This window comes from Capra hircus, chromosome 20 (assembly GCF_001704415.2).
Source record: "Capra hircus breed San Clemente chromosome 20, ASM170441v1, whole genome shotgun sequence".
In the NCBI taxonomy this organism is placed as follows: Eukaryota; Metazoa; Chordata; class Mammalia; order Artiodactyla; family Bovidae; genus Capra; species Capra hircus.
In genome coordinates this window covers 42,270,679-42,293,450 of record NC_030827.1, presented here as the reverse complement: position 1 = coordinate 42,293,450, position 22,772 = coordinate 42,270,679, and the positions used below count along the sequence as shown (strand labels likewise).

Sequence of the window (22,772 nt, the reverse complement as noted above, 5' to 3'; positions counted from 1 at the left end):
AGCCATCTCATCCTCTGGTGTCCCCTTCTCCTCCTGCCCTCAATCCCTCCCAGAATCAGGGTCTTTTCAAATGAGTCAACTCTTCACATGAGGTGGCCAAAGTATTGGAGTTTCAGCTTCAATATCAGTCCTTCCAATGAACACCCACGACTGATCTCCTTCAGAATGGACTGGTTGGATGTCCTTGCAGGCCAAGAGACTCTTAAGAGTCTTCTCCAACACCACAGTTCAGAAGCATCAATTCTTCAGTATTTAGCTTTCTATAAGGTCCAACTCTCACATCCATATATGACTACTGGAAAAACCATTGCTTTGACTAGATAGACCTTTGTTGGCAAAGTAATGTCTCTGCTTTTGAATATGCTATCTAGGTTGGTCATAACTTTCCTTCCAAGGAGTACACGTCTTTTAATTTCATGGCTGCAGTCACCATCTGCAGTGATTTTGGAGCCCAAAAAAATAAAGTCTGACACTGTTTCCACTGTTTCCCCATCTATTTCCCATGAAGTGATGGGACCAGAGGCCATGATCTTAGTTTTCTGAATGTTGAGCTTTAAGCCAACTTTTTCACTCTCCTCTTTCTCTTTCATCAAGAGGCTTTTGAGTTCCTCTTCACTTTCTGCCATAAGGGTGGTGTCATCTGCATATCTGAGGTTATTGATATTTCTCCCGGCAATCTTGATTCCAGGTTGTGCTTCGTCCAGCCCAGCGTTTCTCATGATGTACTCTACATGTAAGTTAAATGAGCAGGGTGACAACATACAGCCTTGATGTACTCATTTTCCTGTTTGGAACCAGGCTGTTGTTCCATGTCCAGTCCTAACTGTTGCTTTCTGACCTGCATACAGATTTCTCAAGAGGTAGGTCAGGTGGTCTGGTATTCCCATCTCTTTTAGAATCTTCCACAGTTTATCGTGATCCACACCAGCCTGCCATTATTCCCATCAAGTGCTTCTATAATTGGGAGAGGGATTAGTAAGAGAAAGGAATTTTTCCCTCTGGATATAAGTGTAGGGCTTCCCAGATGGTGCTAGTAGTAAAGAACCTGCTTGCAAATGCCGGGGACATAAGAGAAATGGGTTTGATCCCTGGGTCAGGAAGATCTGGAGGAAGTCATGGCAACCCACTCCAGTATTTTTACCTGGAGAATCCCATCAGACAGAGGAGCCTGGCGGACTATAGTCTGTAACATCATGAAGAGTTGCACACAACTAAAGCACCTTTACATGCATGTGCACACTGGATGCAAGTGTAGGATTTTCTGTTTATTCTGGTCTACACTAGTTATTTAAGAGAATACACTGACACTGTGCATATCCTCCTACTAGGTTGTTCCTTCTAGATCAGGACATGCTCCTTCACTGACATAGTACAGTCTACCAAACTTGAGTTGTAGGTATTTCACCAGACAAATTTAGATTCTACTGCTACACAGTGAATAAAATATAAAATAATTCATCAAATTTGAAGTCCACTCTACCAACCTGGAAATGCCCTGAGTATTCAAATGTCCAGCGTAGGTCAATAACATTTTGCTGCCGTGCATTTATCTAATTTGGAAATCTCCTGGCTATTGCAATCTACCTATAGTGATGAAGCAAATGATCAGGAGGGAAATGTCTTAATGCACCCTGGGATCCAACCCATTTTAAACACAGGATTGGAAACTCTCCCAGAATAAGAAAACCTGGATAAGCACATGAAGTTTGTGTGAATTTATTTCAGCTTGTATTGAGATGTCTATGGCTCTCACAAAAGAGGAATTCCATCGAGGTTTCCTGTCTCCTTTGTTTCAGTTCTATAATACCCAGAGTAGTTAAAACTTTTTCCCCCCTTAAACACTGATGTGTGTATGCATGCATGGGTGTATATGCAGGTGAGCACACACAGGGCAAAGATAAGAAATAGCCCTTATTCCTCACTGAAAACTGTTCACTTGTGCACACCATGATAACTAAGTAATAAACATTGTAACATGTAGACTTTTTTCTGGTCGACACTGTAGATTTTTTCTGGTAACAACACATTTGAGGCAAACTTTAGAGGGAAGATTTGGATGAAGCAAAACTACCCATGCCAAGATTCTTAATCAGGCACATGGTTTTAAAAGTGAACTTTTTTCTCCTAATCAAGAATAACTGTTGATGATCACGAAAATGTTTTTATCAGGTAATCATTGCATACAGATGCACATTACTGAAAAGAAAGTCAGAAAACATGTAATTATTTATTTATATGCATCCCCACTATAAGGATAATATCACTTCTTAATCATCTGAAGAGAGATTTAGTGGAAGTTGAAAAATCCCTCATCAAAATTAATATCCCTAATAATAGTCTATGAAGGAGTTATTTTTAAAAAATTGAAACTTTGCAAGCTGTAAAAGGAGAGAAGTACAAGTTATTTTGACTGAAGCATATAAAATAATGAAGTAGTCTAAAAATTAATGAGATACTTCAGCTGCACCAAATTACTAAACAAAACAAGAGAATGTGTGGAATGGGACACTTTTGAGAATGTATTCCCAGTTCACAAGAGCATTCCCTTGCTGCTGCCCTCCATTTGGGTCCTGGGGGATCTGTCTGCAGATACAGAAGACATAACAGCTGTGGGTTCGATCCCTGGGTTGGGAAGACCCCCTGGAGAAGGAAATGGCAACCCACTCCAGTATTCTTGCCTAAGAAATCCCATGGATGGAGAAGCCTGGCAGACTATAGTCCATAGGACCACAAAGAACTGGACACGACTGAATGACTGAGCACGCAACACATGAAAGGGCTCTGTGGGAGTCACCCTGCTGCCTCCCTCTGCCCCAGCCCGTGCAAACTAGTCCCGGATCACTTGACCAATCAGAACTGCTTTCCAATAGTCCGGGAACACTTGACCAATCAGAACTGCTTTCCAAGAAATTGGAAATGAAGCAGAAAGAGAAACATTCTTTCCAACAGGTAAGCTCTGCTACAGTGGTACTGCACTGAAGTTCTGACTAAACAACAGAGAAGGCCAGTGTGAAGGGAGACAAAACAGAAGCCTAAGCACAGTGAGGACAGGAAAACAGTACTCTCAGCTGAGTACTGGTGGCTTCTCCGTACCTGTTTCCAAGTCTTTCCAGAAGCCCTGCAGAATTTCCGCTCTTGAGTTTCAAAAGAAGACTCTACATGATGATAGCAAAGACCCTCTTATCTGTTTAACTCTAATTAGCTTCTGTTACTTGCCAACATGTTTTGGTATGCCAGGGAATGAACTAGAAATAGTACTAATATGACACTGGATAATTGTATAATCTCTCAGTTTTTTAATCTCTGAAATGAAAATGAAATAATTCTGGATATTTACATACCGGATAATCATTTGACTTTAATAACTCTCATTTTTTATCTCCGAAATGAGAATGAAATAATTATGGATATTTAATTGAAAACAATGATTGTAGTAAATAATGCTAGAAATCCTCAAATATCACACAAAAATCTTTTTTAGTATTAAAAGTGCTGTCCTTTATGTAATGTTGCCATGTGAACTATCCCAAAGCAAATTGATTGCTTATCCATTGTTAATAACAAGTAGTTGCTTTAGTCACCTTTGACATGTAGTTTAGTGGGGTTAGAAGAGTAGCATATTTCAAACAATTAAAGATTTCCTTTGTGAAATATAAACTTATTCAACAGGGAGAACATTAACTTCACTATTATCCCATTTTTACCATAAAAATCAGTTATTCTGCACATCTTTCTGCAAAAGGCAGTCTTAAAATGTGGTTTATTTTTAATGGTATATATATACATATATGTATGTACACACACAGACACACATACACACATATCCACAGTTTTACCAGTAATATTTCTGACTCTTCTGCTTTCCACTTTTCATTGCCTTGGACATGTTATTTAACCCATGCAATGCCATCATCAATCTGCTTCCTTTGTCCTAATGGGGAAAAAATCAGACCACTTGTTGAAAAAAGAATTCAATAAAATAATCTGTGAAAGTACTCTGTAAGCGATAAAGGACTGTAAAAACATAAGGAGCTAGTATTTCCAATTAAATGTACAGAATTCATAATCTGAGGAATGGAAGCAGCTTTCTTCTCGCCTACCCTTTCTCTACAAGATTCTGAATAGCTGCATGAAGAGAAAATGTTCAGCCCCCTTTTTGTTAAGTTGGTGGCAATCCTCCATTAAAGGAAGATCTTTTCAAGAAAGAAATTCAAAGTCTTTCCATCTTCCATGTGTGGAACATCTGTGCTAAAACCATTCCATGCACACTTCTTTGAAGCACTGACTGCCTAGAGGAAATACTTTGATTTTGGCTTTATTTAAATGCCTGAACTTCTATTGGAGAAACAAAAGATTTTCTAGTAAGAGCTCAGTTGGGAAGGAGACCAACCTCCAACCAGTTTAACCACTCAGAGGCCAGAGTAGCCTGGATCTTTTTAGCACACCGTGCTGTGGAAATCTCCCCGCAACTTAAAGCATACACAAACAGATGGTTTGGGATGCTACTGACCCCGGGTGCCATCACTGTGGTAATTAGATTTAATTTTCCTAATCCAACACTGCCTGGCTCCATCATGTCTATATCTTTTATGTAGAAAACCATTACTCTCACTTAATAACAGTTCAACATGCTTAAGATTTTGCAGCTTAGCTCCCTAATATTAGAAATTACTTTTTGGTTACTATAAGGATAGCTATGCAAACTGCTATGTGTACCTAAGAGTTCAATTTGGAGGTTACCCTACTTCAGGAACTTTCATGAAAGATCACAAACGGGAGGCAGACCTGAATATCATTACACACTCTTCTGCAAGTCTTTTGTGTCCTTGTATTAACTCATTTAGAAAGACGGAATCAGCCATAAGTCAGTGGTAAGCCTGAAGGGTTTGGGTTCGACAGTTTCTGCAAGCCCAAGGAAGCATAGCTTCATTTTACAACATCTTGGGGTCACTCACTCCAAAAGAGTGACAGAGATCATAGGACTATGTGAAAACCTGTCTTCCCAGAAGAAAAGGAAAGACGTGTCTGAATCTATGTCTGCTTGCGCCTGGAGAATGCCTGTTTATGTTGTGAAGAAAAGCCGCCAGTACTGGTATCTCAGGAGACTGGGTTTGTTTTATGTGTGTGCATGTTATGCGTGCTATAACACGAAGCTGGCCAACTGATAGCGCAACGAGGTACCATGTCCCTGGGAATTGTAATTGCTTGGTCCGTAAAAAAAAAAAAAAAAAAATACCCAACCCGTTACAGATGATCGCACAAGGTGCATTTTGATAGTATAACGGAGGGAACAGACGAAGTCACGCAAGTTCTGAATATGTCTTAACCCCCCAAAAAAATAAGAAAGGAAGAGAAAGGAAAGCCTGGAGCGGAGGGAGTGTTACAGGGAGCGAATTGCTCAGGACTTCAAACACAGGGAGTCATTCTGTCAAGGGGAGGGGGCGGGCGGGGGCAGGCACTGGGCCTCTCTAACAAAGTCCTCCTCTCTTTGCTCCCTCCCACTTCATTCACTTGCAAATCAGTGTGTGCCCACAAGAGCCAGCTCTCCCGAGCCCGTAACCTTCCCATCCCGAGCTGCAGTTTCAGCCGCGGCAGCGAGAACGGCTGAGCGGGCAACCGCGGCGGCGGCGGCCGAGGCAGGAGCAGCCTGGGCGGGTCGCAGGGTCTCCCTGGGAGCAGGAAGGCGAGCAGAGGTGGGTTCGGTCTCAGTTGGCAATGGTGCATGCCTTTTCTTGTTTTAATTCTGTAGCGCTGATGGAAGCCAATCAGAGAGAGCGAGCCCTCCTCGCCCGGCGGGTGCCGCACGCTGGAGTTGGGAGGGATGTTCAGCCTGCGAGCCCGGGTCGGGGCGGGCGCGCGGGTCCGGCTGCGCGGGCGGCGCTGCTGCCGCTGCCCAGAACGGGCGCCGGTTCCCGGGGAGCTTCGGCGCCGCTCCTCCGCCTTCTGGTAAGACCGCGGAGGGGCTTGGTGGGGGCATATGTGACGGGGCCGCCGGGAAGAACCCGTTGCCTTTCTCTCCGCCGGCAGAGGCTGCCAAGGGATCTCCGGCATTTGCAAAGTTGGCTGGTCAATTACCAAGGGCGCTGGTGCGTGCAGGACCCGCGGAGCGGTTTGGGGCTTGATTTATTTCCACCTGCCCACATCACAGTGTCTGTGCAGGGACTGCTTTGGCCGGGTTACATTTCTTGGTTTGGGAGCCAAAGCAGGAAATTGGGTAGCTTGAAAACTCCTGAATGCTCCCAATAAGGAAAACTTAGGCTAAAGAGATGATTTGTCTCAGAGAAGAAGCTTATTAAAAAAAAAAAAAAACTGTTAGCTTGCACGCCGGGGGCAACGCCTGCCGGCTCACATAGGGCAGAAATGCTTAGGTTGCAAGGAAAGTCCAACACTGGACTCCGAAAATGGAGCACACTGTCCAGGGAAAAGTCATGTGGAAGACGGAGCTCGCTTGTGCTCTTCCAAAGCTGGCCAGGCACAAATCTGGGGGAAAACGCCTCCCCCGGACTGGTTGGAGAGCAAACCAAGTGCGCCTGGTTTTCCGGTGTCCGATGCAGGAAAAGTGACGCCCCCGGTGCGATATTCCAGAATTTAGTAACAGAGAATCTTGCTATGCTGTGTGTTGCAGAGCTGGGATTACTTCTGTAGTTATTCTTATGCCAAGAGTTATCGGAGATCTCGGAGATGGGAGATGCTGGAGAGGTCAGCGTGGTGCTGAAGTGTTGTCACTGCTGCAATAAAATCCATATTTTATGGGGAGCTATATGCAGGTCCTTGTTAGTGCAAGGGGCTGTTCACCTGAGTTAACTACAGAGAACATCCAAGTACCAAGAAGTTTAATCATCTGGAATAGCCATATGTTTCTCTCCTCTCTGTGTCTGTGTCTGTGTGTGTGTTTTGTTTTGTTTTTTTGTAAAGACATTTTAATTATTATATTCACACTATGGAAGTGTATCACCCCATATCTCAGCCAATTTTCATTTTCACTTACTGAAGCACATAATGTAGGAAAGAAGAGGATTTTTCCTGCAAAGAAAAACAAAAAATGTTGCTGCTGGAATGGGTGATGTGTACATGTCTGGCTGCTCTGGAGGGGCACACATGCAAAATATGGGTTCTCTGAGTGGTTATAATCCAGGGGGTGCAAAATCCTCCATGTATGGGAAAAAGAACACAGGGATATACCTTGTTAATGCACAACTCTTCTAAGAATGAAGAACAAATCAGCTTATACATCAGCTTATGGTGAGCAGGGATTACTTATTTCTTTTCTTTTCTTGCTGATGCCTCTACCTGAAAAGGAAAAGCTTTAGTATTCTACTTTAGGAGAAAAAAAAAAAACCTCTTCTAGTTTGGCTTCAGCATCACCCTTTGTGTTTCAGTACTTGCACAGCTTTGTGCTGGCTAATTTTTTAGAGCCGGAGAACAAGTTGTGTGAAGAAAGAGGATATGATCAAGCAGATGTCTTCATTATGTCATAGGAGGAGGGCAAAGTTTATGCCAGAGGCCAGATTTTCAATGCAGAGCTCAGAAACTTAAAAGAAATCCAACAATTTACTGGAAAATGCAATCACGCAGGATTGTATCTTGCCCGTTTTGCTCTTTGGTGTGTTCTAATTAAAACGGTATTGGGGAGAAATAAAAGGCAGATCTTTTTCTACCTGTTTTGATGGTTCATGGCATACTTCAGAAGCAGAGGAAGTAACCAATTTTTTCAGAAAAACATGAGAAGCAGCAGTATATCTCTAAAGGAAAACAGCAATGGTTTAGTTCTGTACTTGTCTGCAATTATCTTTTGCTACCTTTGTAAGTGACAGACTGGTATCTCTGCAGGGACTTTTAGTCCCTTTACTATCTGGCTTTTACATCAATTTTTTGCAATTACATTTCTTAATGCTAACTCTGCAAAGATAATATATAGAAACACAATCATTTTCTACTAAGTTGCCTACTATCAGAAAATGTGTATATTACCTCCTCCACCCACCACTTCCATCAGCTTTGCAAGTAAAAACTTACTGAGGCACTCTTCATTTTAAAGCAGAAATCTCTCTTGAAAATATTGTTCTGAGATACTTGAAAACAGCTAATATCAATAGAAAGCATAACTGTATGTAGCTCCAGGACATCAAATGATACTTCCTTTTTCCAAATGTATCAATAACTTGGAACAACAGGTTCTGAATATCTAACCAGAGCTAATTGAGTGATTGTACCACATCAGGATTAAAAAAAAGAGAGATAAATATGACAAACAATCTGAATGAAACCATGTTTCTCCCTAGGGAAGTAAAATGTGCAGTCCCCCCTTCTGGCCCTTATTTGCTTTGCAGCCCGGAATGCCAGCTTACTGAGGCTGAATCCTTTGAACTATGGAAACTTTTTTTAGTTGGAAAGGACCTCTAGTGGGTCACGCCATGCACTTCTCCCTGCAGTTCAGCTGCATCATGGATTTTGTTATCTAAGATAATAAGCATATAACAGCTTTCCCCTCACAGACAAGACCGTATTCCCCAACTCCTTTCATGACATTTATTCCAGGTCAAAACCATTACTGTCATTTGTGTAGTTCCTCTAATTTCAGGAACCCAAGAGTATTTGTACAGTTTCTGGATATCTAGACTTTTGATAACTTCTCTATGCTTCCAAATGAAAGCAATGGCCAAGTAATAAAGAATTCACCACTACTAATATAAAATTTTTCCTTATTTCTCATCTTGCCAAGATTGTATTTCCTTCACTCAAATTTACCCAATAGTAATAATGGCATTATAGTTATGACTCAAAAAATTCCACATGAAGAAGCCCTACCCTAGAGGTTCAAGCTAATATATGAAGCAACTGAAAAAAAGAAAAAATGAGGCAGAAAAAAATTAACTAACCTTTCAAAGATCCATGAACATTGACAAGTTATACTGAACTAGAGGTTTCTAATTTAAAGAAGCCCCCATTCAAATAAGCATGTACTAAAAGTCCAAAAGATGTTTAGATGCATATCACTCTTATTCTAGGAGGTGTTTGTCTTTTCTCTCTCCCTCTCTCTCTCTCTCCCTCTCTCTCTCTCTCTCTCTCTCTCTCTCCCCCTCTCTCTCTCTCTCCCTCTCTCTCTCTCTCCCTCTCTCTCTCTCTCTCTCTCTCTCTCTCTCTCTCTCTCTCTCCCCCTCTCTCTCTCTCTCTCTCCCTCCCTCCCTCCCTCCCTCCCTCCCTCTCTCTCTCTCTCTCTCCCTCCCTCCCTCCCTCCCTCCCTCCCTCTCTCCCTCTCTCCCTCCCTCCCTCTCTCCCTCCCTCCCTCCCTCCCTCCCTCTCTCTCTCTCTCTCTCTCTCTCTCCCTCTCTCTCTCTTTGATGTATCACAACATATTTTAGGTAACCTAGTCCTTAAAAAAAAACTTACTGCCTGGAACTTACATAGTAAGATAAGTTCTATAGGGGTGAATCAGCCTCTTCTGCTGACAGTCTGCAGGTTTCAACTTTCAATTTAAAAATCTGTTCTAAAGTTTGAAATGTGTTCCAAATGAGATAACATCCAGCAGAAGCCAGTTGCTTCTGCTGCTAGCTTAGTCACAGCAGCCCATTCTTTGGGGTCGATCAGAATTAGGGTCTCGCTTATAAAAATAACAAGCAGTGACTCAGTCTGAATTGCATTTTTTAATAATGTTTCAGCCTAGCTAGTGTCTACTGAGCTTACCTTATTTGCTTCACAAAAAGGTGAAAATGTAGATAATCAAACCTTCTCTGGTTTAAATTTTTTTCTGAATAATGATTCTAAATACAAAGACTCAAGAACATCATGTTAATAGGGGAAATTGCTGGAAGAAGAAAATCAAAATTCACACACACAGAGCACCCAGTTGTGACAGTGTTCCAATGATATTAGAGAAGAAATAAAGAAATGTACAGATTGGGTCGATTTTTTTTTCTTTGTTCCTTTCTTTTTCCTTACATTTTTCTCTCCATTAGGATTTTTGTTTTACTTTGAACACAAATGAAGAGTTTAAGGCACTTTCCTAGATCTAAACAATATTTCTGTTTTGAATTTTCCTCTTACGAAGATTAAACTGGCCTACATTTTTAAAGTTCCTATTCCTAAGAAACGCTCACTTTTTCAAACTAATCAGATGAGAAAATTCAGGTTTTCTGTAATTAAGGTTTACAGCCGAAAGTGTACAGTCTTAGTAATCCCATCACTCACAAGTAGGGAGATAAGGCAAGAAAAGTATACATGACCCTTGAAAAAGGTAGTACACCTTGATTTACTACATACAGATGTAAATGGAGTAAGGTTCTTTTAAGCCAAAGTGATTGGGTCAGAGGGGTCAAGATACAGCCAGTATTCTAGCTGGTCAAGACTGAACTATCCAGGAAATTTTTAACTCTTCCAACAATGAAAACTAACTGAAGAATGAGTGCTGTGAGCACAGATGCATAAAGGCAGACTGGACACATATGCAGAAGGTTGTGTCCCCCATCCCCACAGATTATTAGAGATTATTTTACCTTGTTTCATCTATTTAATATCATTACACTAACACTGTTGGGTGCTCATTTCCTCTATAAATCAGATCACCTTGGCTGAGATTTATAAGAGGAAAAGTTTAATTAAAGCCAGAATGTTACTATTAAATTTGATGTGCAGTATAAATGGGCAGCATGGGTCCAAAGTTTTCCCACCATATTTAGTGCTATCTTGTGAAAGAGAACAACTTAGGAAAAAGTTGAAGAATACAAAACTAGCCAACACAGGGTATAATTTATCTTCATATTGCATCACTTGAAAGAGCATTGTGTTTTTTCTCTTTCTATAATTCCCTAATTTGGTATATCTGCCCAAAAGATGTTCAGGAGACCTAATAAGTTATAGGAATGGAAAACAGCAAGAAAAAATTAAGTTGAGGTGGTGTCCCAAGTGACTACAATGAAAAGAGATGGGAGGTGAATTTTTACATAAGAGGAAAATGTAAGAATAGAAATAGAATTAAAGTCACCATTTTTATACAGAGTGCACTTTCCACTTTATAAATACTGCTATTATTAGATATAACTTTATAAACATGATTACATTATTAACATGTTTATAATCACTATGTTTCTCTAACATGGAATGTAAACTTGAAACTTAGTCTTTAAAAAAATCATCTAAAGGAAATGATTCTGCATGGATCATAAAATAAGCAGAGGAGTACATTTTTAAAAAGTGGTCTGAAATTGCAGCAGAATCAAATGAAGGTTTTCTTAATGCTTTGAAGAATATTGACTCTTTTCTATTATCTTTATTATTCTTCAAAGTAAATAGATATACTATGTGTCCTTCTGACAACCTAAAGTATACAAAAGTGATAAAGACCTAATATAAGTCATTCATTTGGATTCTATATGTGGTATCCTCTTTATTTAGCCCCTTTTTGGTTTGAATTTCTAGGAAATTTCTGCTTGAGCCAAGCGTTTAATGAATGTGCTGTTAACAAACACTTGTGGTATCTTAAAAGTGTGACTCTCTGAGAAATACAGAGCAGCAGAGGGCATGGGAATGATTTGATTATTTTGACCAGAGCAATGCAGGTTTTCAGGCCGAGGAAAATGTCTATAGCTTATTCATTTCTTAAAAACCACTTGAAAGTATGCATTCGGGTTTACAGTTGTAGTAAAAAGAATTGTGTGGGGCATTTTTCTGAGCATAATAATGATACTTCTTATAAGAGAATAAATTGTCTTCTCTTATGTTGAGAGAGAGCCTTAAGTTGGAGGAGGTATTTCAGAAAGGTAGCTAAAAATAGCAGCTATTTATTTCAATGATGGGGGGCATCACAACCTCACGGCACCCCAAGGGCCTCAGTCCTTTCTTAGTGCACTGACAAACTCACTACATGCATAGCTTTGGGGACTTGTAGGTAAAGCTGAATAAGATTGTGTTCATTTCCTTCCTTATTTGATGACTAAAAATAATTACTTCCTTTCTGATTTGATGGTAAAAATAATTTTCTTCTTTTATGACCACAGTTTTGTTATTTCATTCCCATCACAGTTCAGTATTTGTTCTGAATGATTTCTTTACCAAGCAAAATTTTATAAGAAAAGGGGTAGAGGGTAGGGGTGGAGGAAAGCAGGAAGGAGAAAGGAAGAAAGACATCCTCTTAACAATACAGTAATATTATAAATGGTTGATGGTGATAAGCCATTTCCATTAAACTCTATTCTTTCTATTACCACCATTCAAAATGTCAGGTAGTTAACCCAGCCTTTATTGACAGTTTGACAATAAAGTCAAACTTTATTGACTTTGCAAAGGAGTTTAGACATTACTTTACCCAATGCCAAGGGCTTCACTGGTAAAGAGTCTACCTGCAATGCGGAAGAGCCGGCTTAAATCCCTGGGTTGGGAAGATCCCCTGGAGAAGGAAGTGGCAACCCACTCCAGTATTGTCTGGAGAATCCCATGGACAGAGGAGCCTGGTGGGCTACAGTCCATGCGGTCACAAAGAGTTGCACAGGAGTGAGTGACTAAAACCCAATGCCAGTCGTTTACATTTGAGATCCCTGATGACCAGAGAGATAAGTGACTTGTCCATGGATCAACTGAATTCACGTTGTACACTGTTTCTATCTATCTCTTCTGTAACCTGAGCTCTAGTTGTGGAATAGTGTAACTTTTTATCATCTCCACTCAATTTTGCCATTAAAAATTAAAAGAGACATTTAAATCTATAATATCATTATTTATAAATATGCTATAAAGGAGCAGGCATGGAAACTTATGGAGAAAATAAGGATTTATAACTCTTTAGGAATTTTATATGTTTGTACACTTTTGTAAAGCTCCTATTGCAAAGAAGAATTAAAGTTTTCCTTCAAAATTTTGACGATTACTTGGGAGACTGATAAAATGTAGGTTTTTATTTTATTTTTAATGAGTTGATGGTACTCTTGGGTATCAGTAATTTGGCAGGTTAACCAGTCATGTGTGCATCGTTGCAAAAAAAAAAAGTTTACTGGTCAGTGATCAGATATGAAACATGATAACAACCTATTTATTGTGTTTTTTATAACTTTCCATTTACTCAATTTAAGGACTGAGACGGTGACCTTCCCACTTCTTTGGCATTAAAATGTCAATTTTTGCATGAAAGTATAAGGATAAATTATGTTGTTTTTTCCCTTGACAAAATTAAAATCTGCAAGCAACCCAATGTCAACCCTCCCCTATTTAAAAAAATAACTGTTAATGTTCCATGAAATCCAAAAGTCCAAGGACCACTGGGTTAGATAATGAATAACATAATATTGAAAAATGACTGACTTAGTTTTCTTCCTTGTTTGGATGAATAGAAAGTAAAGCAGAATTACTTTTGGAATGATAAGCCAAATAGACAGCTCAAAAGATAAAACTCATTTCTATCAAAAGGTATTTTTGGATCCCTTATTTAAACTTCATAGAGATTAATAATAACATTTGGAATAACAATACAATCTTTGACTATATTAATAGGTCCTCCAAAATTGTACTTTGCCAAGGTCATGGCCAAAATGTGTCATTGGCAATGAATTCGCCTATTTGATTACATAGTGGATTATTCAGTGGAAAATAAGAAGTTTTAAATTTATATCTAGTTTTTCTAAAAACCCATCCAGCTCAATTTAACCATACCCATTATTAAAGGGGTATTTTCTTTCCTAAAGATAAACTTTATATAACCGTGGATAAACACAAATTTCCTAAGGTGTTGATTGAGTTGTAGTTCAAGGTATGCATTGTTAGGTCAAAAAGCAGTTGCTTTCTACATTTCAGTCATGAAAATGAGCTTATCACATTTTTAACTACAAAGCTTACACCTCCTTTGCAGGATTAAAAAAGGGGAATTTTATTAATCAACTATCGTCCATTTTATAAAATGTTTGGAACTGCTCGATTTCACACTCAACTAAAATATTTTAAGCTGTTCTTAGCAACAGGTTATGATTTAACACTGATAAAAACTGTGTGGTTGGACTGAGTAATCATGATGAAAAATGATAAAATTCACCAAGATTGGTATAGTACTGCTGATCCTAATTTGTATTAAGTAGAGCTACTCTATCTCCCAGTAACTATTTGCTAGTTAATTACTTATATAAAAGTATGTAGTTGAGATTTTGTCAGTGTTTCATAAAGAAATAAATTATGTGAGGGAGGCTTTGTGATAAATATCAGTGCCACCGTTTTACTCTCTTTCTGACTCATATCCCTTTTTATTAAGAAAAAGATGTTTGGGGCAGATCATTATTAAGACAACAGAATGAAGGGGTCACCTACTGGTTAGTGTCATCAAGAGGAGGCGGTTCCAAACCTCTAGATCCAGCTCTGCAATAATTTTTGAATTCAAGGAAAGTATATTTACCTGCAGGTAAAGTGCCTTTGATATAAATGCAGGCACACCATATACAGGTCTCATATTTTAAAACTTTGTCTCATGATACTTCCCTTCTTCAGTATGCCTTTTATTCTCAGATGCCAGATTCCAAGATATCTTTACAAATAGCACCATGGTTTTATTTTTCAACTTCCCCCCGCCTTGAGTTTAAATGTGTGTTTATTTTGTATTCTAAAAAGACAATGAAATTAAGTTTAAGAGATGACCTTAAGTTTAAGAGATGACCCAACAGAAGGAAGGACACTACTAGATGTCGAGTGATCATGTGAAATGACTTTCTCACCAACTAGAATGCTAAATAGGACAGTTACTTTATTTAAAATATGAAGCTGAAAGCTACAAAAGAGTAAAATGCTCCCAAGTGATTTAGTTTAGTCTGATGTAATGAAAGATTTTTATACAGCAGACAGAGCGGGGAGAAATTGTTGAAACCTATGCTGGGTTAACTGTGCACCAAAGAACAAGAAGTTTGCTTTGCACTGTAGATATTCTGAACTTTAATAGAACATATGTTTGCTTCCCAATTTCTCACTACATTAAAATATATTTTTAAATGGCTTATTTTTTTTTCTCCATATGAAAATCACAGCTGTTTAGAAAAACCAATCACAAAAACAAGAGCCAAACCTGCCCTGATTTGTAATTAAGAAATAGGCAATGATATCCATGATGTTATCAAGAAGGACTTTAAAGCAAGTAAATTTGGGCTGCGTTTTAAACTCAGTAATCCAAAGAAGTAGCTACAAGGCTCCAACTGCTCAGGAGATACTGCACTTGTCAAATACTTTCCAATTTAGTTTTCGCCTGATTGACAAGTTCTCCTAAAAACAATGCCAAGACTTTGGAAATTTTCTTGAGTCCCTGCACAGAGAAAGCCCACATGATACAAATACAAGATGCCTTGTGGAATGAACAGATACAGGCTGGGGAGAAAGGAGAAAATGGTTTTAAAATGTCACTTCTTTCATCTCAAGATCACAGTTTTAAGATGAAGGCATCACTAGCAAATGTAAGCATATAGTGAAGGCTCAATAAATGCTTACTGTGAAATTCTTCTCATACAAACTGCAAAAGATTCTCTTAAATAAATACTTCTCCAATTTATTTCCTTTTCAAGTTTATTCACACCAATGAAAAAATTCAAGTTTTCTATCCCATGCTATGGTATTTAATAACTTTGACTCTGTTAAAAGAAGCCAATTTCAAAGGAAACCCTATCAATGGTGTCCTCAGAGCTAGAGAGACTAAGCATGTAAACAGAGCTGCCCAGCTTTCAAAATTGGCCACCAGACCTCTTCTTCCTCCAGGCAGATTTTTATTAAACTTGGTATTAAACAATGTTGCCTGGAGCCTGATTAACAATTTATGCCTTCCTAAGCAGATTAACAGAAGTCTGTCATTTTGATTTTTTAATTCCTGTGTTTGGAAACAGGATGCACCTCTGAGTTTACACTTTCAATTTATGTATTTTATTTTCAGAATTCAAACTTAAACACTGTTCTTTTCTGAATTTTTTTCTTTTACAGTTTTAATATTCATGTGTATTACTATATATTTTCTATGCTAAATAAAGCAATCGCTTTTTTGCTACGTGATTTTTTTTCTCTCATTCAATCAATCCTAAATGTTCTTTTAAAAAATATCTTAAAGATATTTTAAATCTGTTACTTTCGAGAACACAAAAAGATTATTGGAAGTGAGTAGGATAATAATAAAAGCTAACACTTAGCACTTACAATATTTCAGGCACTATTCTAAATAGTTACATGAATTTAATGTTCACAACAATGTTCTGAAGAAAACACTATTAATCTTCCAATTTTACAGACAAAACTGGGAGATAGAGCAGTTAAGCAACTTGCTCAAGGTCACACAGCTAGTATATGTCAGAGCTAAGATTAAATCCTGGCAGTCTTGATAGCCCATACTCTTAAATATTAAATTTTTGTGCCTTTTGTGCTTAATATGTATGTATATATACCCAAACAGATGGTAGATAGATGAATAGATTCAAATGTTTGTATCTCAAATTCAAAAATAATGTCAAAATTGTAAGGATATTTATACATGCATTTATATATATGCAATATATGTAACATATACATATTTCTCAGGAATCAAAAAACATAATTTTAAAGAAAATGAGAAACATCTTTCCCTTTCAAGTCTCGGTGAATTTATCAGTATATTCCCACAACAAGTTAGATCAATTAATTATAGCCCAAAGCAGCAGATATCAGCCTCACAAAAGCCGTTTAGCTTTAGGCCTAGCTTTTCACTTTAATTTAAGTCAGTCTTACAATCACTTACTGTTGGTCCCAAGGGAAGCCTGGCAAGTTTCTGGAAGGTTTAGACTCATCAGTCATTAATTTATTCATTCTATAATATTTACTGAGACCCTCCTGTGCCCAATGCTGGAGAGATACTGGGATGATAAGACAACATACATAGCACTTTGGGGGAAACAGATTCTTTCTTCATATTTTATACAAAATAAATCCGATAAGAATTAAAGAGAAAGAGTATAAAACAAAACTGTAACTTTACTGAAATTAGATAAATATATATTTATAATCTTGGGGTACCAATTGACTTCCTAAGCATGAAGCCAGAACTTGAAAACACAGTGAAGGAAGTCAGCAAAGTGAAGTAATGCATGCTTTAGTAATAACAGGCCAATAGTGCCAGCTTTGTATAAAAATGAATAGGACATTCACAGTTCATTTTATTCGTGTTCTCCCCATACTTAGATCTTACATGAACATGGAAATTAGTCTTTCATTTCAGGTTACATTATGATCGATTTATAGGGTCTCTATTCATTTTCAGATTTGGTATTTGACCTCCTGCCCCAGCTGAGAAAGAACCAACACATCCCTCTTCAATGCCAAAGGCTTATTACAGTTTTATTTTTAATAGTATGCCTCAAAGTGCTTGAGACGTCCCAGGTGGTGCTAGTGGTAAAGAACCTCCCTGCCAATGCAGGAGACCTAAGAGATGTGGGTCTAATCCCTGGATCGGGAAGATCCCCTGGAGGAGGGCATGGCAACCCACTCTAGTATTCTTGCTGGGAGAATCCCATAGACAGAGGAGCCAGGTAGGTTACAGTCCATAGGGTCACACAGAGTCAGACATGACTGAAGCAATGTAAGCATGCTGTACATGGAATATTTTCATGTTGTTTCTTTCACTGATCCCTACAATTCCTCTGGTGAGTTTATGGGACAACATTAAGTAAAAATACTTTTCAAGAAGAAATCACAAGAAATTAAGATTTAAGTGATGGAGGCTCAGTTTAATTCAATAACTGTTTAACCAACACTTAGGTGCAAAGCATTGTGTTGGTGCCATGGATAATACCATGGCATCCAGTTGGTTACAATACGCATTAAATACAGGCCTACCTCGGATATTGTAGGTTTGGTTCCAGACCACTGCAATAAAGCAAACCACATGAATTTTATGGTTTACTAGTGCACATAAAATATATACTGCATTAAGTGTGTAACAGTATTATGTCTTTAAAAATGTACAAATCTTGCCTGGAAAATCCCATGGACGGAGGAGCCTGGTAGCCTGCAGTCCATGGGGTCACTGAGAGTTGGACACGACTCAGTGACTTCCCTTTCACTTTTCACTTTCATGCACTGGAGAAGGAAATGGCAGCCCACTCCAGTGTTCTTGCCTGGAGAATCCCAGGGACAGTGGAGCCTGGTGGGCTGCCGTCTTTGGGGTCGCACAGAGTCAGACACAACTGAAGCAACTTAGCAGCAGCAGCAGCAGTGCACGTAAAATATATACTGCATTAAGTGTGTAACAGTATTATGTCTTTAAAAATGCACAGATCTTAATTTAAAAATACTTTATTGCTAAAAAGCACAAACCATCACCCAAACCTTCAACAAGTTGTAACCTTTTTGCTGGCAAAAGGTTTGAAATATTGCGAGAATTACCAAAATGTGACAAAGAGACACAGAGTGAGCAAATGATGTTGGAAAAATAGCACTAATAGACCTGCCCAATGCACGGTTACCACAAACCTTTAATTTGTCAGAAAAATACAGGGAGGTATACCTATATTAAATATGACTGTTAGAAACTGCCATTTTAGAAACGTATTCAATGAATAGATAGATATTCTGTCAGAATTGAGCCTTTCAGTCATGAAAAAGACTAAGGTCTACCATTATTAAATCTAGACTTTAATGTATTGACATCCAAGCCCAGTACTGATATTAATATTCAGCTCATGTATACCAGAACAGCTGTCCAAGTTCCTTACCTCCAGTGTCCCCACTCATCTTCACTGGCCAAATCTCACTGGATATTCAGGGAAATGGTCAAGAATCTGTTTGTCCAGCAAACTCTCCCTGACTTCCACTCACCTGTCCCATCGTCAGCTAAAGATTTTTCACTGCATGATCCTATAATAGCCTCTATTTAGCCTCTAAGTAAACCCGTTGTTTCAAACATCTCTACAAGATAGTCCAGGTCTTAACCTATCACACTGTAAGCCTCTAGAGAACAAGGCCTCTGGGCATTAAACTTACATCTCTAACCAAGGCCTAGCACTATCTTTGACAAACAGCAAGAACACCTTAGATGTTTGTTGAAAGAAGAAATCAACAGTATTCAATATAAAATTGGACTACACTTATATACTTTTACATTATTCATGTTGGTTAGTTTTTGTTTCTTGTAATCCGATTTCCTCTGAACATAGCGTAAGAATACACTTAAGAAGAAAGAAAGGTCAGCTCCAGCCTTCTAGACAGCCCAGACCAAAGGAGTATACCCAACAGAAGGTGCTGTTCCCAGGACAACTTTGGTGTCTTCAGCCAAATGTCTGACATAGGGTTCACTTCAGTTCAGTTCAGTCGCTCAGTCGTATCCGACTCTTTGCGACCCCATGAATCGCAGCATGCCAGGTCTCCCTGTCCATCACCATTTCCCAGAGTTCACTCAGACTCATGTCCATCGAGTCCGTGATGCCATCCAGCCATCTTATCCTCGGTCGTCCCCTTCTCCTCCTGCCCCCAATCCCTCCCAGCATCAGAGTCTTTTCCAATGAGTCAACTCTTCGCATGAGGTGGCCAAAGTGCTGGAGTTTCAGCTTTAGCATCAGTCTTTCCAAAGAAATCCCAGGACTGATCTCCTTCAGAATGGACTGGTTGGATCTCCTTGCAGTCCAAGGGACTCTCAAGAGTCTTCTCCAACACCACAGTTCAAAAGCATCAATTCTTTGGCACTTAGCTTTCTTCACAGTCCAACTCTCACATCCATACATGACCACTGGGAAAACCATAGCCTTTACTAGATGGACCTTAGTCGGCAAAGTAATATCTCTGGTTTTGAATATACTATCTAGGTTGGTCATAACTTTTCTTCCAAGGAGTAAGCGTCTTTTAATTTCATGGCTGCAGTCACCATCTGCAGTGATTTTGGAGCCCAAAAAAATAAAGTCTGACACTGTTTCTATTGTTTCCCCATGTATTTCCCATGAAGTGATGGGACCAGATGCCATGATCTTTGTTTTCTGACTGTTGAGCTTTAGGCCAACTTTTTCACTCTCCTCTTTCACTTTCATCAATAGGCTTTTTAGCTCCTCTTCACTTTCTGCCATAAGGGTGGTGTCATCTGCATAAATGAGGTTATTGATATTTCTCCCAGCAATCTTGATTTCAGCCTGTGTTTCTTCCAGTCCAGCGTTTCTCATGATGTACTCAGCATATAAGTTGAATAAGCAGGGTGACGATATACAGCCTTGACGTACTTCTTTTCCTATTTGGAACCAGTCTGCTGTTCCATGTCCAGTTCTAATTGTTGCTTCCTGACCTGCATACAGATTTCTCAAGAGGCAGGTCAGGTGGTCTGGTATTCCCATCTCTTTCAGAATTTTCCACAGTTTATTGTGATCCACACAGTCAAAGGCTTTGGCATAGTCAATAAAGCAGAAATGGATGTTTTTTCTGGAACTCTCTTGCTTTTTCCATGATCCAGCAGATGTTGGCAATTTGATCTCTGGTTCCTCTGCCTTTTCTAAAACCAGCTTGAACATCAGGGAATTCATAGTTCACGTATTGCTCCAGCCTGGCTAGGAGAATTTTGAGCATTACTTTACTAGCATGTGAAATGAGTGCAATTGTGCGGTAGTTTGAGCATTCTTTTCCATTGCCTTTCTTTGGGATTGGAATGAAAACTGACCTTTTCCAGTCCTGTGGCCACTGCTGAGTTTTCCAAATTTGCTGGCATATTGAGTGCAGCACTTTGACAGCATCATCTTTCAGGATTTGAAACAGCTCAACTGGAATTCCATCATCTCCACTAGCTTTGTTCGTAGTGATGCTTTCTACGGCCCACTTGACTTCACATTCCAGGATGTCTGGCTCTAGATTAGTGATCACATCATCATGATTATCTGGGTCGTGAAGATGTTTTTTGTACGGTTCTTCCATGTTCTTGCCACCTCTTAATATCTTCTGCTTCTGTTAGGTCCAGACCATTTCTGTCCTTTATCAAGCCCATCTTTGCATGAAATGTTCCCTTGGTATCTCTAATTTTCTTGAAGAGATCTCTAGTTTTTCCCATTTTGTTCTTTTCCTCTATTTCTTTGCATTGATCACCGAAGAAGGCTTTCTTATCTCTTCTTGCTATTCTTTGGAACTCTGCATTCAGATGCTTATATCTTTCCTTTTCTCCTTTGTTTTTCACCTCTCTTCTTTTCACAGCTATTTTTAAGGCCTCCCCAGACAGCCATTTTGCTTTTTTGCATTTCTTTTCTATGGGGATGGTCTTGATCCCTGTCTCCTGTACAATGTCATGAACCTCATTCCATAGTTCATCAGGCACTCTATCAACCAGATCTAGGCCCTTAAATCTATTTCTCACTTCTACTGTATAATTATAAGGGATTTGATTTAGGTCATACCTGAATGGTCTAGTGGTTTTTCCTACTTTCTTCAATTTGAGTCTGAATTTGGTAATAAGGAGTTCATGATCTGAGCCACAGTCAGCTCCTGGTCTTGTTTTTGTTGACTGCATAGAGCTTCTCCATCTTTGGCTGCAAAGAATATAATCAATCCAATTTTGGTGTTGACCATCTGGTGATATCCACGTGTAGAGTCTTCTCTAGTGTTGTTGGAAGAGGGTATTTGCTATGACCAGTGCATTTTCTTGGCAAAACTCTATTAGTCTTTGCCCTGCTTCATTCCACATTCCAAGGCCAAATTTGCCTGTTACTCCAGGTGTTTCTTGACTTCCTACTTTTGCTTTCCAGTCCCCTATAATGAAAAGGACATCTTTTGGGGGTGTTAGTTCTAAAAGGTCTTGTAGGTCTTCATAAAACCATTCAACTTTAGTTTCTTCAGCAGTACTGGTTGGGGCATAGACTTGGATTACTGTGATATTGAATGGTTTGCCTTGCAGATGAACAGAGATTATTCTGTCGTTTTTGAGATTGCATCCAAGTACTGCATTTTGGACTCTTTTGTTGACCATGATGGCTATTCCATTTCTTCTGAGGGATTCCTGCCCGCAGTAGTAGATATTATGGTCATCTGAGTTAAATTCTCCCATTCCAGTCCATTTTAGTTCGCTGATTCCTAGAATGTCGATGTTCACCCTTGCCATCTCTTGTTTGACCACTTCCAATTTGCCTTGATTCATGGACCTGACATTGCAGGTTCCTATGCAATATTGCTCTTTACAGCATCGGATCTTGCTTCTATCACCAGTCACATCCACAACTGGGTATTGTTTTTCCTTGGCTCCATCCCTTCATTCTTTCTGGAGTTATTTCTCCACTGATTTCCAGTAGCATATTGGGCACCTAATGACCTGGGGAGTTCCTCTTTTGGTATGCTATCATTTTGCCTTTTCATACTGTTCATGGGGTTCTCAAGGCAAGAATACTGAAGTGGCTTGCCATTCCCTTCTCCAGTGGATCACGCTCTGTCAGACCTCTCCACCATGACCTGCCCATCCTGGGTTGCCCCACAGGCATGGCTTGGTTTCATTGAGTTAGACAAGGCTGTGGTTCTAATGTGATTAGATTGACTAGTTTTCTGTGAGTATGGTTTCAGTGTGTCTGTCCTCTGATGCCCTCTTGCAACACCTACCATCTTACTTGGGTTTCTCTTACCTTGGGCGTGGGGTATCTCTTCACAGCTGCTCCAGCAAAGCACAGCCGCTGCTCCTTACCTTGGATGGGGGGGGCATCTCCTTACCACTGCCGTTCCTGACCTTCAACGTGGGATAGCTCCTCTAGGCCCTCCTGTGCCTGCACAGCCACCGCTTCTCGGGTTGCTCCTCCTGGCCACCGGCCCTGGTTACAGACCATATAACTGATGGCTCTTCCAATACAATACTTGAA

At 39.4% G+C, this 22,772-nt stretch overlaps 1 protein-coding gene across 1 annotated transcript in view; it reads left to right on the top strand.

Moving 5' to 3' along the window:
- The window catches only part of CDH6 (cadherin 6), a 150,729-nt gene continuing 133,463 nt past the window's right edge, over positions 5,507-22,772 (top strand). Inside the window, exon 1 of the mRNA XM_018065738.1 lies at positions 5,507-5,693. The gene's annotated coding sequence lies outside the window, so the exon portion shown is untranslated. The remainder of the gene's footprint in view (positions 5,694-22,772) is intronic.